The sequence below is a fragment of the Nipponia nippon genome, unplaced genomic scaffold (assembly GCF_047370975.1).
Source record: "Nipponia nippon isolate SJK-2023a ecotype South Korea unplaced genomic scaffold, ASM4737097v1 scaffold_18, whole genome shotgun sequence".
In the NCBI taxonomy this organism is placed as follows: domain Eukaryota; kingdom Metazoa; phylum Chordata; class Aves; order Pelecaniformes; family Threskiornithidae; genus Nipponia; species Nipponia nippon.
Window position 1 is genome coordinate 5937778 of NW_028262334.1, and position 17728 is coordinate 5955505.

Genomic DNA, 17728 nt, shown 5'->3' on the forward strand with positions numbered 1-17728 from the left:
TTTGTAGTTTAAGTGCTGTTCTCAAACCAGACAACCCTCCTCTGCGCTAATAAGCTCTGTCTGCTGCTTTCTACCTTTCCTCTTTTCCCTGGGATGCCAGTGAGAGGAAAAACTGGGCAGTCTCAAAGTGCTGATTTCCACCTGAGAGGCAACAGATCAAAGCTGAAGACAATGTGGCCCCAAGGAAAACATTCTGCCTGGGAGCTGATTGCTCTGAGGTCCTTCACTTTGTCTTTGTGCTCTGCAGGCTGGACCACATGTACAAGTGAACGGCCTGAAGACAAGGATTTTCCTTTCGTGGGGCGTGGGGCCAGGTAGCAGCGTTCAGTGTGACTTCCTCGCCACCCCTGCTTCCAGCTAGCCACGCCTCATATTTGTGAATCTTAGCTAATTAACACATTAGGCAATTAAATGTCTCCGTGGCTGATCAACCCAGGACTGAAACCATTTCCTAGCGATTTAAGGTAACAGGTAAACTTCTGTGCCTTGAAGCACAGAAATCATAGTTGAGGAATGTTTCCGAACCACAGCAGTGTCCTCTGCAGAGCAGAGCGCTGAGCCCCTGGAGCTCTGCTCCCGGCAGACCTCTCCGGCCTGTCCTCTGCGCTTGCAACAGGGCTTCTAGTGGGGGACCTGCCAAACATCCTTCTGCCAGGGTAAGGTTTCCCTGTCTGATGGTAGCTTTTGAAGCACACCTAGATAGCACAGGTGGGATTTTGCTGTTGTTTTTATTGGTCTGTGTGTGTGCGAAGAGCAGTTCAGCATGCAAGGGCTGGAACAAGGCTGAAACTCTCCCAAACAATAGAAGTGACTGCTGAATTATGCTAGTAAGAGATGGGAATCAGACTCTCAGATTTTAAACTCGTTAATGCTCAAGCAATAGCAAGAGAAAGAAAATTTGGCAGGCAAACAGACCTCAGTTCCAACTTGACCAGGGGTTATTACAGAAAGAAGAGTTAAAATAAGAATCCATCCCTAAAAACCTGCTATATGAACGATTAAATAAATACCATGACCTTGTACTTTCAAGTTTTTATATGATTTATAAAACAAACTGATGGTCAGGAAAAGAATGACTAGGCTTGGGATACCTGTATCCTCCTGTTTCCCTTTCTGTAAGCGAAGACAGCAACAACTATGAGCTCATTCAGTTCCCAGCCAGCCCTTCACGGTTTGAATGAATAAGCATCACTGTTCTGCTGCAGCTTGCATGCAGTCCTAACAGAGCAACATCAAAACATGGTGCAAAGTACAGTACATTTTCATAAATCAGGCCAGGACATTCAGAAACAGGTCATCAATAGAACGGCAGATTAGCCATGCCTGTGTTACTGCAGACACATCCGAACCATTCATCTTCCAGCACAAGAGAAAGACTAAAAAGATGTAGGAAAGAAGAAAAATTGTGCTTCTCTGTTTCTTTTGACATTGAGTTTTCTAAGCTGTTTGTTGGAAATGAGCGAATATTTTGTGAAATGAGTTTGATGGGACTCGGCTGAACCTCTGCACATGAGTGAAGACCCGTCAGATGCAGCGCAGCAGCTGGCAGCCTCCGGGCCGTCCCCGCGGCTGACACAGGCGGAGGGAGTGACCGGGTCCCCCCTCGCATGGCTTCTCCGCATTAATGTTGATGGGGTCAGCACAGAGAAGCTTCTGCTGCCACCGCCTTCTCTGAACCTGCATGTCTCCTTTTCAATCTGTAATGGATTTCAATTCCTCAGTCTGTCAAGCAGCTCCTTTTCTTAAGCGTTAATTCATATAAACAGCCTTTAACTACCAGCCCTCCTTCCTGTACTACACTTCTTGCTTTACACGCCTCGCCACACACAACAGGAATGGCTGTGGTTCAAGTTTATTAAACACATGAATGGAGTGACCGCACCTACCCTCGGATATGCGTACGTGAGCATGCGGACGAAAGAGAGGGTCTGTACCAAATCAACAAACAGCTTCCCGACAGCTAGTTACTAAGGGAATTAGGAGGTTCCAAAAGCTTTGTCCCAAGACAGGCAGACATCGGAAAACTATTAAACACATTATAAAATGCAATAGGAACTACAAAGGGGCCGGAGCAAGCTGGGCAATTTGTGGGGAGAACCAATTTGTTTTCTTTCCAAGATCGGGGACTCCCACCCATATCGCCTTTTCCTTTCCTCCTGCCTTTGAGTTTTGGTATCTCAGGGATAGCGACTCCAGTTTTCAGTAAATGTGACAAGGGCTCAGGAGAGAAAGAGTAGATTTTCTTTTACTGCTAACGTGCTGCTGGAATACATCTCTGTGTCTTGTGGCCACTGTAATTGAAGGACATTGTAATGCCATTAAACCCTTCTGGTGCTGTGCTCCCTTGCTAAAACCTTCCTGGGCTTTGTGTCACAGGAGCTTTTCACACAACTACGCTAAGCTGCCTTCCATTAATTAAGGGAGGCTGTACTTAGTGCTCACAAGATGCTCCAGAAATTCTCTCAATACAGGGGACTTTTATCTCTTGAGGGAACTGGGGTTTGAATGGCTTTTTTGGGCATGAACTTGGTAGGTTATAAAAGTGCTTTGGGTTTTGTTCGGCTCCTGCAGCTCCACCTCTTTTTCTTACATCAGTGAACAACTCAGACAGCTTCCTCCGAGTCACACGCACGTATCTAATCTCTGTGCGCCAGGGCAGCCGAGGTCAGAGGTCCCTTATTGCCGGCGCAGCACAGAATGAGGAATTAGATTTCCAAGTGTGCCATGTACATGCCAAACACGTGGCTTCTGGCGAGCTGGATGTCAAGTTCGATCATCAGTGCTACAAAATGCGCAGAGTGGAATATTTCAAATGTGCTCAGCGTTGCATTTAATTCAAACCCCCAGTCCTACTGTCAGAAACGGGAACAGAGGTAAGTCACTGCTGCTTCCTCCCGCAGCACCCTCGCTGTAACTGTGCGCTCCTCAGCCCCACGTGCAGCTCTGTGCATCGGGTGCCCCAAAACTCTGCCCAAAATTCAGCTGGTAGCCTTGCAACTGGGAAAGTGATGCTGCTGGGTCACTTTAACACAGGACTCTTCCCCTGGCAAACCAATATTGACCAGAAAAGGAGGGGGATATTGCTGGTCTGAGGCACTTCTTTTTTATGTTTACTTAAAAGGCCTTTTTGTGTTATTTGAAAGGAAGTCAGCACTCTCCTTCAAAACACCCCATATTCTGCAAGCTCATCAGGTGTGATCACAAGCAAGGGAAATCAGTTTTTATTAATTTCTTTTATTTTATTTCACAGTTTGCAAGACTCTCTGTGGAATAAAACACTAAGCCCTTTGAGGCCTTGTAGTAGCAGGACTTCAGCCAGCCTGGGAAAAACATGGAAAGAAGCAATAAGGCCCCTCACAAATCACACGTGATCCCTACCACGCTGACCTCCTGCATCCAGTTCTCCAGTGAAAATTGTTCCCATCCCTTTCATAAAAGGATTTTACTGCTTTTCCCATTAGCCTTTTGCAGAAGCTGTCTATGGCAGATACACATTTGCGTGGCTGACTGTTCCTCTGGTCCCATAAACTCTGTGCTAGGTTTGGGCTGGGTAGAATCCAAAGATCTAATGGGAGGGAGGGAAAGGGGAACGTGCACCATAATTCCCAGAAGAAATACCCAGCATTTCTCTGCTAGCTCTCAGAAGTAGCTGTAGCCGTCTTTCCCCACCTCATTATCATTATTAAATTCCCACGGGATAACGCTAAAACCCTCACAGGAAACTGCTTTTCTGCTATGGTAATTCTGCTGGAACTCTTACAAAGTCACAGCTAATAAGTCTTTGAAAATAAGATGTACCTAGAGCAGTTTTCTGGTTTAGACATTTCAAGGGTGGCCAATTAGGAAAGTAAGTCTCTGATATTTCCACATAAACTCTATATTTCAGAAATACTCTGGGACACTGTCCCCAATCCATGCTTCTGTAAGCGATCCTTCTCCCATAAAAGCACTCTCCGTTTATAATATACACTTCAAACACAGCCCTGCCACCTTGGCAAGCTCACGGGATCTCTTCTGATTTAGCACTGCACACATTTTCCTTGGTCTGCCAGCATAAATGGTGATATTTAGTAACGCAAGTTATGTTAATGAGTCCTGCCTAAATCATTGCTGTCAGAAGAAGAATGGGGGAGTCTCATATAACCATTAAAAATGAATGAGGAGGGAAATAAATAAGGAAAAGCAGCTCATTTGAGCTATAAAAGACTCCAGAACACAAGCTGTGTACCAAGGTACAAAAGGATGAGGCCATTATTAGCTCTATAAGTCACTTGTAAATGACTCGGGGGAGGCGGAGTCACCTTTAATCACCCGCGCTTAACCCGCGGTGTTGGAGTGAGATTCGTTACTGTGATAACTGAATCCAGCCTGAAACGATGCAAGGCAGAGATAAATGACTATAATGAAGAAGCAGCACAGGGGGAAGATCAGCCCTAAACCCACTATATGTCTAGAGAAGGGACCTGTCCTAGTCTGAGACTCTGTGAGGACCCTGAGGGTAAGAAACGACTGTCCCCAGATCTGACGGCAGCAGCAGATCTGTTATCCGCCCTGGATGCTGCTGGAATTAGGAACAACCACTGAACAGCTGCTCTTGAGGAATAATTAAGGCACCTCTTGTGTTGCAGAGAAGATTTTTTTTTTTCCCTCCAGAAAGAAACAGTAACGGCAAACGGGTATCACATTGAGTTTATGGATGCTCTTCCTGTCCCTCAGTTATTCAGTGACTCGCACGTTCAGCGGGGTTAACGTCCCAAGCCAGGCTGCTCTGCAGCTGCCAAAAGAAGAATGACTTGGCTTGAACCCTAGCAACTGGATTCCAGACAGATCTAGCATCACCTTGACAGCTTTTCCCGTTTCGGGGGATTTACACTGCATAAGGTCATCTTAATTTTAAATATTTTGAATTTTGACTGTGAGTATTGAAATATCTACCAAAATCTGAAAATACCCTTTCAAAGTTGGTAAATGATGAGCTGTGTCCACAAGGCTTCGTACCTCTTTGTTGTTTAATATCTGGTTCTCCGCTCTGTGCAGTAAGGCTGTGCCTTTTTTAGAGGACATGCCAAGTGACACATCTGAACTCAGCATATTCAGAAAAAACAGAGGGTGCTCTGAACTTTGAAGGTCCACACCTTCAAAGTGTCCACACTTTTCTGCAGTGGTTCTCCTATTGCAGCATGACACCAAAAAATACCGCAATCCACAACTGCATCTGCTTTTTTACCCAGAGACAAACAGCTTAGTTTCTAAGGGTCTTAAGGACTTTTTTCCTGCCAGGCATCTCCATAGCATCATGATGGAAGCACATCTAGCACTGCTCCAGAGGAAGTTCAGCAATAAATAGATATTAGCAGAGACCTGTGCAAATGGAAAATGTTTTTTACTGCACTAATCCACCTGAAGCACATTAGAGAGCATATTGATTAAGAGAGCTCTGATACCAATTAATTTCTAAGAAATTTTTTAGTTTGTTCTATAGCTTTGTGGCAAACGTCAATATATTATCCTCAGCAAAATATACCTGAGTGAAATATGCAATGGCACATTTTAAAAGGACTTACAATTCTGGGCAAATACCCAATTCTAGCTGCGAGTTTAATACTTCCTTTGCGAACATTACGGATCTGACACAATGTTTGCAGTGCGTTGGTGTAACTAACTGAAAAATCCCCTCATTAAAAGTCTCTCCTCAGGAATCACCTTTTGGTTTTTTAAATCAAGATCTGACCTATAAGATTTTGGTGGATTTTTCCCTTCAGTGTTGCTTTTTCAGCCATTTCCACTAAGAACGGTCAAATTTACCTCTATGCAGTGGATTTCACAGAACCTACACATTTTTCAAGGACGGAGCGAGAGAAGAGCAGGTGACACACAGTCATTCGTGGACACATCACGAAGCCCCCGTACACACTGTCCTCACCCATGATTTAGTGCCTGCCTAAGGGCTACCTGCAGTCTGTAAAGAGCATCTTCTTTGTCCTCACTCAGGCACTGTGCTCAGGACAGCCAGGAGCCACCTGAGGGTGACGTGTTCCCGGTGCTGAGCAGCCCCTTTCCCACGGGACTGGCAGTAGAGCCGCCTGGAGGATGGATGCTTCACTTCAGGAGGGCTTTCAAGACACCTACATTTGGTTTCATTTTTGGGTCATGAAATTCAGTTTAATTTCAATTTCAAATGATTAAAATTATGTAAAAATACTGTAACACCAAGGAAAAAGTTATTTTAAAATGAAAAATCAAAACATTTCATTTTGGAAATGTCAAAACAAGACGTTTCTTTGACACAATGGGAACCTGCTAGCATCCTTTTCTTCCTTTTTCTGTCAGAGATGAAATTCCAGGGAAATTAGCATAATTTCACTAAGCTGTTTTACAGAACTACAAATTCTGATAGAATATATTCTGCCAAATTTTCCCCAATAAGCTGTAATCAACTGGGGCCACAAATCAAAACAAAACCATCACAATAAAACTCTGCTCAATTAAAATCCAATCACATGAAATCTGGAGTACCTTTAGTGCAATGAATAGTGCTATTCTCATTTGCAGAAATGAACATAAGGGCACAGAACAACCTTTCCGAAAGTCTGGGATTAATTCCCAATTCCATCACACACTTATTAGATGACTGTGTGTAATTTATTGAGATCCATACTCTCAAGGCTATTGAAGTGTTAACTCCCACTGAACTCAAGGAGAGCTTGGTGGTTAAATCTCTTTAAGAATCTGGGCTTTAATCTCCCTTTGATATATTTGTAAAATGAGGATACTATCCCCTTGTTTTACAGGGATTTTGCAAAGCTTAGTTTATAAGAAACAAGAGCGAGCTCAGGTGCTAGGGTTACACAAATACATCTTTCTGTTGCTTAAAATTTATCTGTAGTTAGAGGACAGTCCTTCACTTTTTCCACCCGCAGCAGCAGTCAATCACAGCCACACCGAGGGCACGATACAGTCCTGTGGGACATGGCGGAGGGTGGAACTGTGTCCCTGGCAAGCAGGCAACGCGAAAAGAAATCAAATGGCTTCATTCACTCCTGCTGTTCTCCACCGCTTTTGCTGCTATGGCCATCCCTCATTTGCTGTTGGCTAGGCTGCAATTCCTGCTTTCCAGCTGGAAAAGGAAGGTGGCGACTTCCTGCCCACCTGCTGCTCTTGATATTCAGCGAGCCGCGATCCTGCCAGCACAGGATAAGCAAAAGAATGAGACGGCTTCGGTGTCTGCTCCTCTAAATCAGCAGGACACGGGAATGCCAGCACTGTCACGTAGGAGAGCTTTAGACAGGCAGTACTGTCTGACGACTAGCCAGAGAGCTGCTGGACTCAACCCACCACCTCAGGCTCTAGATTTTAGAAACCACAATTGTTTGTAATAAATGTGACAACACTTTCTTGCCTATGTTAATTAAGTTACATCCTCCTATTTCTCTCTTGATCTGAAAACCACATATCACTCACTGCAGTCATCCAAGTAAAGCGGGAGAAGAATGACAAACACATCCAGGACCCAAGCTTTTCATTACCAAACTGAGAATGGCATTTCCCCCCTCCTTCCAGTAAAGCTTAAAGAGGACTAATGGCAATAGAACGCCTTCGCTTTACACTCCTGAAAGAAAGGGGACACACAGGCTGCTTGTTTGTCTCTGGGTAATAAATACCCGACTTCCAGGTGAAGCAGAGCCGATGAAGAATGTGACAAATTGGATAGACTAAATGCTGAAACAAAACTGCTGTAAAGGGGACGGTCAGTCTTCTACATTTGTCAGATCCAGTCAGTGAAGCAACGCTTGGGGAGAGGAAGGTAATCGAGATGCACGCAGCCTGAAACAGCCTGTTCTAAGGGCTGCTCGTACTGCATGTGAGACCCCCGCTTTGGGAGCAGCTGAGAGGAAACCGGGCAGAACTGCAAGCAGTACGGATCTGACTGCATATACAGGAAGGCAAAGTATTTCAAATAACGCTTATATTCTCCCAGGGCAGCTGAAGGACCTTAGGAGATCCTGAATCTCCCCAGACGCAAAAAGGGCAGATGAAGGAGCACTGGCAGTGCCGGTATGGAGCCGTCCCACCGCTGCCCGGCTCTCCCAGCACGCTGGGGCTGGAGCGCTCCCAACAGCACACCGACACGTTGATTTCAGACCCACACTGTGGAACTAAACAACCAGCAGCATTAACCTCCAGTCAGTAACTTTGATTTTGTCTATAATTATCACAACAGTAAAACTAGGTGTGCAAAGCATGTAATTGTCATATCTGAGATACTTCATACTTCCCTTGTCTATAGGTAACCAAAATCTCTGCCAACTCCTTCCTGTTCCACAGGCGATCCAGCATGCAATTCAGCTGAAGGCATCAAATTTTTTTCACTCTATTTCTTTCATTCACAAATGACCAATAATATTTCTATTGGCTACCACAATACTTATTGATTTTACACTGCTTTGTACTGTATTAAGCAACAAATCTATATTTGGATGAATTTACCTGGTATGTGCTTTATGCCCTCATATGCTGACCGCAGAAAATACGCGTGTCATTCTCAGTTGCCTGTTAGAACAACAAACATATAACTGGAAGATCAATTCCGAAAGCAATGTTTCACTCGAATGCTGGTTGTTCTACACAACAGCAAAAGATTCTTTTAAGAAAAGATTATGCTGCATGAAAAAGAGGTTTCTCATCTGTGCCACCCAGGGAGAGCGCAGCCTCCCAGGATGTCCCTTCGTACTGCAGCAAGCTGCGGGCTTGTCCTCCCCCAGAGACCGGGGCTCACCCTTGTCTCATAAGCTGCAGATGTGCTGGTAGCACAACCGGGCTGTAACACCAACTGTTTACTAAGTTTCCTAGTTGGGGAAACTTCTGTTTCATACATGCTTGAGTCCTTGGTCAGTCCCAAATGAACACCTCTCTGAACTCCCCCTCCCTCTTTGGGGACAGTGTACCAGGGATCCACCACTGAGAATCCCACATCTTTCTTTGCTGCAGCCTTGCACCAGGGTACTCCTCAGTGAGGCATGGTTTCTGCCATGTAGAGATCATTCCCCTTTGATAATCACCAAATCCAAACCCTAAAAATGTTCCTCCTAAAAATGTTTCATTAACGTGTTGTAACAGCACTTTAGAGTCACAGAGATGAGACCCCCCGATACCCAGCTAGTGATGATCCCTTCGTAAAGCTCTTGTAACATCTAACCAAGGCAGGAAACGAGACCTTTATTTTCCTTTATTTGAGACAAAGAGCTGAATCACACAGAGATCAAATCACATGCCTAAGCCTTCACAGAACATTTGGGACCCAGCCAAGAAACGAATCCCACAGTCGCAGGGCTCTCCTACCACAGTGCCCTGTTATTCGAAAGGGGGGCAGACCCTGCTCTCGCACCCAGCAGCTCCCTTGGCCCCACCGCCTGTGGGAGCACCGCGCCTTTGCTCTTGGCACACACGCTGCTGCCACCCTCATGGCTCCTTGTGGCTTCACTAGCCATGGTACCTTTTTACTTTTTGGGTCATACCCATGCACTATAATCACATAGGCAGATGTAGGGATTAGACTCTCTGAATCTCTGCAATATTTGCATAGTACAGTATTTCCATTGGCTATGTTGAGCCTTCTTTTTTGGCACAGCCATCACATATATTACAATTATGTTAACAAGCATGTCTTTCTAAAGAACTCCTATTTTTCTCTTCATTACCCTGAGACACACTTCCAGTCATTTCTCATCTAGCCCTACCAGGTCATTTTTGATATATTGTACAAGTGCAAAGGAGAGCTCTACTTCACAAGCAAATTCAAATGCCTATTACATATATGCTGCTTTTGAGGGTGTAGGTGGGATGGAAGCGGAGCATGCACGATGTGCTGAGTAGCGTGCATTGCAGCTCCTCCGCACGCCCTGCTGCACAGGCAGTGTAAGATCCCACAGTTAGGCAAGCTATGTGATTTAGCTCCCCTCTTTCAGATTGAGCTCCTAACTCAGGAGGCCCCTAGCTCAATTCTCAAAGTGTCAGCAGAGACGGCAGTTGTTACAAATAGATCTTTTAAACAGCTCCTGAAGAGAAATCCCTACCTCTCCATCTGACTCGTTTCTGCTCTGAAATGTGAGCACTAAAGGCAACTGAAGTCACTGTCCACCGACAAAAAATTCATATCATATTCTGAGATTTGTATCTGTTACTCAAAATTGAGAGCACAGTATGACTCAACACTGCTTCCAATTAAATTTATTTTTTCTCTGTTAGAAAAAATAAGATCCTCTTTTAAAGAGTTTTCATAATTTTATGGAAAATGACTAAAAAACTAAAAAATGAATAAAATTTTAAAATTCTTTTGCATCAACTGATGCAAAAGAAATTGCCACCCGTATTGTGGTTTTCAGCATGACGGCTATGAAGCTTGCTGTTGGTTTGGTCCAGCAAAGAGAGAGAAATAGAGAAGCCAGCTTAAAATACATTTTCTTTAAGGCTACAGAGAAATGTAAATCCTTATAGACCATTTTGGACTTCTAAACTAGTTAGAAAAAGGCACTGGGCTGATATATTCTCTGCCTCCTTGGAATCACTCATCTTTCATCTCCATCACTGCCTTGCAGACTGGAAGCATTGCTATTTTTTTGACAACATTCTCATTTTTCCAGCTTCCAAGAAATCTCTAGACAGGGATTGTCAGTTCTAATTACGTCGCTCATGCTGCAGCGACAGGTGGTTACCAAAGACTCAGAAATGACACTTTGACTTTTGCAAATGGATTATAAAGTTTGGCCCTTCTGGACAAAAACAGCCATAAAGGAGGGAAGACAGGAGGGTGGTGAAGGCAGTCACATGGAACCAGGAAGACCTGGTTGTGTTGCCTCCTCTGCCAAGCCTTCCCAACAGCATGCCTGCAAGGTGCACCTGGGCTGACTATGGACACGCCAGTCCTCAGCTGGGTGAGCTATGGAGATTTACAACACGTCTAACCAGTTGAGCACTGAAAGCAATACAGTTCTGTTTGCGTGGTGCTGTGCCCACATAAATTAGCTCCATACCTTCCTCCACAGAGTACAGCATTGGGCAGGCTCACTAGCTTGGGACCTCTGTGCCATAGGCCATGGCATGCCACAGACATCACAGGCATGTCATGGCTCTAGCCCTCCAGCAACAAACTGGATTGGATGTTCAAGGATCCAGTTTTCAGTAGAGCCATTTTCCATCCGTTAAGTGCGGACAATAGCACATTCTACTTCATAGGACAACCTTAATGTTTAGAGCATTAAGAATGCAATATTTCTGCCCAAGGATTTCATCCAATCCTCAGACTTTTCTTTGGCTCTGGTAATCTTTGATCCTACCCTAAAGGGCCAGCACTTCTTCCCTCAAACAAAAAGTGTCCTGCTCTTATAATTTCTTTCCAAAGAGTAATGGGTTATACATAAATTTTAGTTAGGGACACCACTGAGAACCGATCTGACCTAAGCCAAGTATGAGATCAGACCTCCACAGACTTAAAGGAGGTGAGAGCCACACAGGAGAAGTGAATGAAAAGACCCTGCAGTGAGAAGAGAATGCCATGATGAAAGGAGAGGAGTTTGAACTCTTTAGTGCTCTCAGACTTCAGTGTCCCACAAGCACAGATCTGCAGGCAACTCCTTGAGTTAAGCCAAGTCTCAGCTGGTACTTAATAGAACAATGACCAAATGCTGCTGAAATTACTTGTGTAACTCAGACGTCATCCTGAGCAAGGGCACTGCCTTTCAGTCACTCCAACACAGGGAAAAGGAGATGAAATATGTTTAGCAATGGCAGGCTTTAGAAGTTAGAGCTACACGGACAAAGAGATTTCCATCTTGGTAACGGGATGACTTCAGAGAGTCTTAAAGATTCCGTCTTCTTTCTGATACTGCGTTTGCACAGGCAAAGTCTAGTTCTATTCCTCTGGCAAGTATTCAGATATCCAACATTACCACTTAGAAGAAAAAGGAAAAATCTGTTGCAACATACATACACTCATGCATGCATGCCAGGCTCTGGAAAGCTGGCCAACACCTTGCAGTGGCTGGAGAAAAATAATGCAACAGCAAAGCACAAAACATTTCTCAAAGAGACCTATGCCTTTTTAAGCCAAAAATCACTTGCAGAGAAGCATATATAAGCAGGATTGTGCTCCAACAGCAGCACAGCAGCCATAATACACAAGTGCCAGATGAAAGCTGGCATCAGCCAACATGGACAAGCTGAAATGCCAGAGAATGTTTTCCAAACAACACTTGCCGTAAAAGTGACTGCAAAGTTTGTATTGGAACAGAAGAGAGCATCCTTGTGGGCTAGGATGCTGAGCAACGAGGGGATTTCTGTCCTCACTTGACCCACTAACACAACCTTCTCTTCCTCCAGTTGCCTGTTTCTGGACAACTGAAGATAAATGAGTTTCCACGCTGGACTGCAAAACGGCACATGGCTGTGAGCTCGACACCCCTCACATTGGTAAGCTGTGACACACGGAGGTCAGACTGTGACCACGTTTGCATGAGTTGCAGCAGATTGGCATGGCTGGGGCCTCACTGCCTGATACGCTTGTTTTTAACAAGCTCCTCTACAGCTTGCTTGTTATCAACCAAGCTCCAGACAGGGAGCTCTGTCCTTTCCCTCTCTGCTAGGTACGTGCTCTCTGTGCACTCATTTAAGGAAGATGTCAAGCTTTCAGTGCCTATTGGTTTCCTTTTAATGGGGAAACAGCAATGAATCAAAATGTGTGTGTGTGGGCGTGTGCATGTGCACATGTGCACACATACACAAGATCAAAGCTGGGAACAGGACGGGCGTGATCCTGGCATTCCCAAGTATTCCATGGACTGGGGAGCAGCAGTGTTCCCTTCAGGCTTAAAGGAAAATATCATCATCTTTCTAACATGCCTCCCACTATCTGCAAACAACGCTGCTACTAATGCTTACCTTTCATTTCACATCTCTAAATAAGCCCCTTGCGGTGGCGCTGAGCTAAACCCAGGCTCCTCCAGCATCTCTCTGGGGACAGAAATAATCCAAAACCGCTTGCTCCCCACTGTGAACAAAGGTCATTATTTTGACAAATTAGTTAAATCCCTCTCAGTCAGCAACAATGACCCTGAATTATTCAGCATGCATCTGTCTTTTTCCCTTACAAAATCGGCCTGTAAAGCAATAAGTGTATTTCACTTGAACCATTTCTTAAAGATGTAAGACAGTTTGGGTTTACTCCAATGCCCCTTGAAGTCAATGGGAGTCTTTCATTTAATTTTCATTTAATTAATTTCATTAAATTTGCAGATGATGCCAAGCTGGGAGGAGTTGTAAGTACTTTGGAGAACAGGATTAGAATTCAAAATGATCTTGATAGTGTAGAAAATTGTCTGAAATAAACAGATGCAATTCAAGAAAGGTAAAAGCAAAGTACGAAGTTGGATAAAAACAATTAAGTACAGCACAGGGAAAGATTGGCCTGGTGACAGCAGTGAAGAAAAGGATCTGAACTAGAGAGGATCAGAAACACTCCAACTCTAGGAATCGTTGAGGACTGGAAGACAGCAGAATTACCATCTGCAGTAATTTTTCAGATCTGCTTAGACAAATGACTGTCAGGAATGTTTTCCATAGCTGGACATATTGTTCCTTTCAGCTCAGTTTGAAGATTTCAGTGATTTTTAAGCCATATATTCAGATATATAATGTACAACTTCTCCTGTCTGTAGTCCATGCATATTATCTACAAGAAATGTGGGTTTTCTAAGTAAAAGAGGGAAACAAGTATTTCATCTTTGTTCCTCAGATTCAACATCGATCACAAAAGCAAAAGCATGTCCAGTTGTACCTATTTTGCACGCTAACAGACAGAACAACGCAACACCCATGAAAGCCACTACTTCAAGCTCTTCTGAACTTGTAGATAGGAGACCAAAGCAGACTGCAGCGTTCGGCACCCTTTCTGATGACCTGGAGTGAACTGAAGTCTTTGTAGCAACATAATTTATGTTGCTAGAATGCAATTAGATAAGTTTGCAGCGTACAAAGCAAATGTTATTTCATACTTTCTTCTCTCCTTATTAGATGTGATAAAATGCTAAATATATTATTCTCACCTGTATTTATAGCAATAATGGCGATAATTTACGTTACTTCGTGAACTGTTCTGATGCGCAAGACAAGCCGTTGCCTGAAAATTGATTGCATTTCATTAAATCAAGAAAATTCAAGGAAAAAACATATTAAAAAGATGGGAGCATAGGCATCCTGTTTTCCTCATGCACCTAAACAAAGGCCTGATTTAGGACCAGTTAAATTACTATGGATCAATACTGTTTCATTTCCATGCCTCTTTCTTTGCTCAGTCTAATAAAATAATAACAAAAATGGCGATGATGATGAACATTTTATATTCAAACTATTCCTATTATCTAATAGGGTCTCAGCATTTTGCAAAAAAATCTCCCAACAACACTTTGTAAAGCACATCATAGTGAAGTCTCAGTGTTTATGACATCAATGCGTGTCCGTGTGTGCATTTTTTCATATAAATACTTATTTATTTAGTATAGATATTATTATCCTCATTGTGCAAATGAAGGAATTAAATGTTTATGGAGCTTTCCCATGGTCACAGAGTGCTGGGGAATGCTATCTGCAAATGCTATCTGGGGCTAGAAATGAAGCCTCATTACTCTAAGGTTTGATAACAATCAACCAAACCATGAAAATAGCTATACTTAGCATAAATAGGAAAGCCAGGCCAGAAACCATTTCCTCTCACAGGTATATTCTAGAAAAAATTAGGAAACAAAAAACACACTCATGGAACAGATAGAAGTCCAGGTGAGGACTGGAGAGACACACTTTCTATTTAATCTCTGCCATTTGACCTCATAAAAGGTTTTGTTTTCTGCTCATTTCATTCATTAATGTTTTATTCATAGCTGTTCAGATTGCCACAGGACAGTCTCTGATAGGGACCTGCAGTTCCTGGTCATTGAGACTCAGTGCTGTTGGGAGATGTAGGTGCTATCATAATATAAATGCACTAAAAGAGACAGTAATAAACATGGTAAAAGCAAATGTCTGTCTCTTGTCTATGGCTCTTACAATGCAGAAGACAACAGGCCAGATATACAGGATTTAAGCTATGATGTGCTTGGGGCTAACAGTCATCAAAGCAAAGGCAGTTTTTAAGACATGCTCAGGGTCAGCCTAAGATTAGAAAAACATCGTCTTTTCTCACCATAACCAAAGAGAAAGCCAAATTGTGCTCTAGCTCTCAACCTGTCAGCCCTATTGCAGCTAATGGGGTTACATGGCAGTGCAGTCGAGGTGCCGTTTGGCCTTCAAGTGAAAAGCAGTTGATCTTGCTGCTAACCTGAGCCTACAGCTCCTCTGAGCTTCCTTTCGCTTTCAAAGAAATGACAAGAGGAACACTTTCAATAAAACATTTCAGGAGCTGGTTTCAGTGAGGATAGGGAATCGAAGGTGGAGGATAATTTGAAAGCATTTTGTAAGACTTTAGCTGCTTGTTCCCCACTGACTCTGATGGGAGTCATGCTGCTTTGATCTTGCAAATGCTTTCACACTCTTTCCCTCCTGACAAGCACTCATACCATCTATCTGTTTACTGTTAAATTGAGTTGAGCCCTGAACTTTGGTATCTGAACTATCTTCAAGCAACCAAGAAGAAAGAATACCCAGATTATGGGAAAGGGACTCCGTCTGAAAGCATACTACCCTGCTGTATTGACATGTCTTGCATGTTCTCAGTGTTTAGGAACTGATGATGTTAATAACAAACCTGCATAACTGATCAAGAAGTCCTGGTGAAGCTGTGTTTTGTGTGAAGACACCAGGGTGCAGAAGCTACAGGAATGAGGAGGTGTGGGGCTGTGTACTCAGTAGCTGGACCTCTTCCAGCAAACTCGTATTTAAAACCTATGATGAACTCTGGACACTTAATGGAAGAACTGTACCAGCCAGCAGCTTGTGTCTCCCAGCACAGGCTGGAAGAAGCAGAGCAGCTCCGTGCATGCATTCTGGATGCAGGCAACAAAGACACAAAGAGGAAAACAGATGAAGCCATGAGGAAGACTTTTAATCTGGATTTGGCCTTGTAATTGAAGAATGGTGAAAATTCCTCTATGGAAATCAGGATTACACCACAGACAAAGGATGGGTGACTATTCTTGTGTCTATCTAATTCATTACAGGGTTTAAAGTCAGAGGCATGAGAGGGACTTTTGAATACCAGGATTTGCACCAAGTTCTGTAGCACCCTGGAGAGACCTGCATCTCCTTTCGAAGACAGATATTCCCACCTCCAAAGAAACATTTATGAAAACATGTAACAGAACTGTCAAGCAGCAGCTTCACTTGGTCCTGCAGTGCTTAGAGACGTGTTACATCTTCACTACTTGAAAGAGCAGATGCTGTTACTCACATATGAGCTGGTAGAAATGAACCTTCTAAAATAAAAGATCTCCTCTTGAAAACAGCACACATGGTCTAGGGATGCGGAAAGGGGCATTAGCAGAGTTTTACATTCAGTTATTGTGATTTGAACAAGGCAGGTGATGGAGCCTTAGTCCTGGACCATCTCCTGTTCTGCTCCAAATCACACAAATACACAGCCATAAGCCTAAGACCAATCAATTTTTACAACAAAGCTGAGACACTGACTCCTCTTTCTTGACTCACTCATGTTTAAGTAGGCTCAGAACCAGCCCAGACACATCAGCCCAGGGGACGCAGACTGGCTTCCCAAAAGCAGTGCTTCCAGAAGCATTACCACAGCACCAGATAATCTTCAGCACTTCCTTTGCAGGTACAGCTCAGAGGGGAGGAAGAAGGCTGGCACGAAAAGCGCATTTCATGAAGCTGGTGCTTTTTAGCTTGGCCACGAGCGCCCACATTTGTGAACTGTGTTAAGAGAGGTCTGAGTCCCTCACATACACCTACATGAAAGAGTAGAGACATTTTCCTTACTTTTTAGCAGGATGTTAAGATGACCTTTTTCCTTAAGCTTAAGAAATTTCCAGGAAGATGAGTGGAGCCTTTTTTTAATAGTGGTGCTCTTCAGGAATTGCTAGTTCCAGACTTAGGTGGATACGTGAATGCTTCACTTCTTAAGAGGGCACGCAAGTGACCTGGCAGTGCAGCCTGTCAGATCTTCTCTGGCATTTCACAGGTACACTTGCTCTTTTATGAAGACCTCACGGCCAAAACCCAGCAACACTCACGTATTTAGTGTTGATGCTGTGCTAGACATGCTCAGTCTTTAGTGCTTCACTTACGCTAATGCACAAGTCCCCTGCATAAGCACACCCTGGCCTACATTGCAGGCACCTGCAGCAGCTGGGCAGCTGCGCCCTCTCCTCCTGGTTTCCAGACAATATGAACAAACTGGACAGCTCAACTATATGCAAAGTTCCTCAGAAAAATGTACATATTAATGCCAAGCTCTCAGCACAGCGAGCTGGCAGGAGCTCACTCCGGTTTTATTCCACACTCATCAGTGGGCTGAGTAGACAACTGACGACAAGGACTAAATATTACTGCAATTGTACTGAGCTCAACCTGGTACTGCAATTCCAGCTGCTCATAAACTTACCTTTTTTATTCAAAACAGAGCAGAGACTGGGCTCATTTGGTAGCCCTGTGCTTGCTAATCATGCATTTGCCATTGCAGCTTCAAAGTGGCAGACTGCAAGGTCTGCTGGCGTCCTGTCCCTCTCCT

The 17728-nt window shown here is 43.8% G+C and overlaps 1 protein-coding gene and 1 long non-coding RNA gene across 4 annotated transcripts in view; one reads left to right on the forward strand and one right to left on the reverse strand.

Annotated features, from left to right (window-relative positions):
- Positions 1-17728, reverse strand: part of TMEM132D (transmembrane protein 132D) — a 279666-nt gene that overhangs the window by 11558 nt on the left and 250380 nt on the right. The gene's annotated exons all lie outside the window — the stretch shown is intronic.
- On the forward strand, positions 2712-13960 carry LOC148056078 (uncharacterized). The gene is made up of 3 exons (XR_015704140.1): positions 2712-2873; positions 12376-12465; positions 13787-13960. It is a non-coding gene; the product is annotated as an uncharacterized LOC148056078 (long non-coding RNA).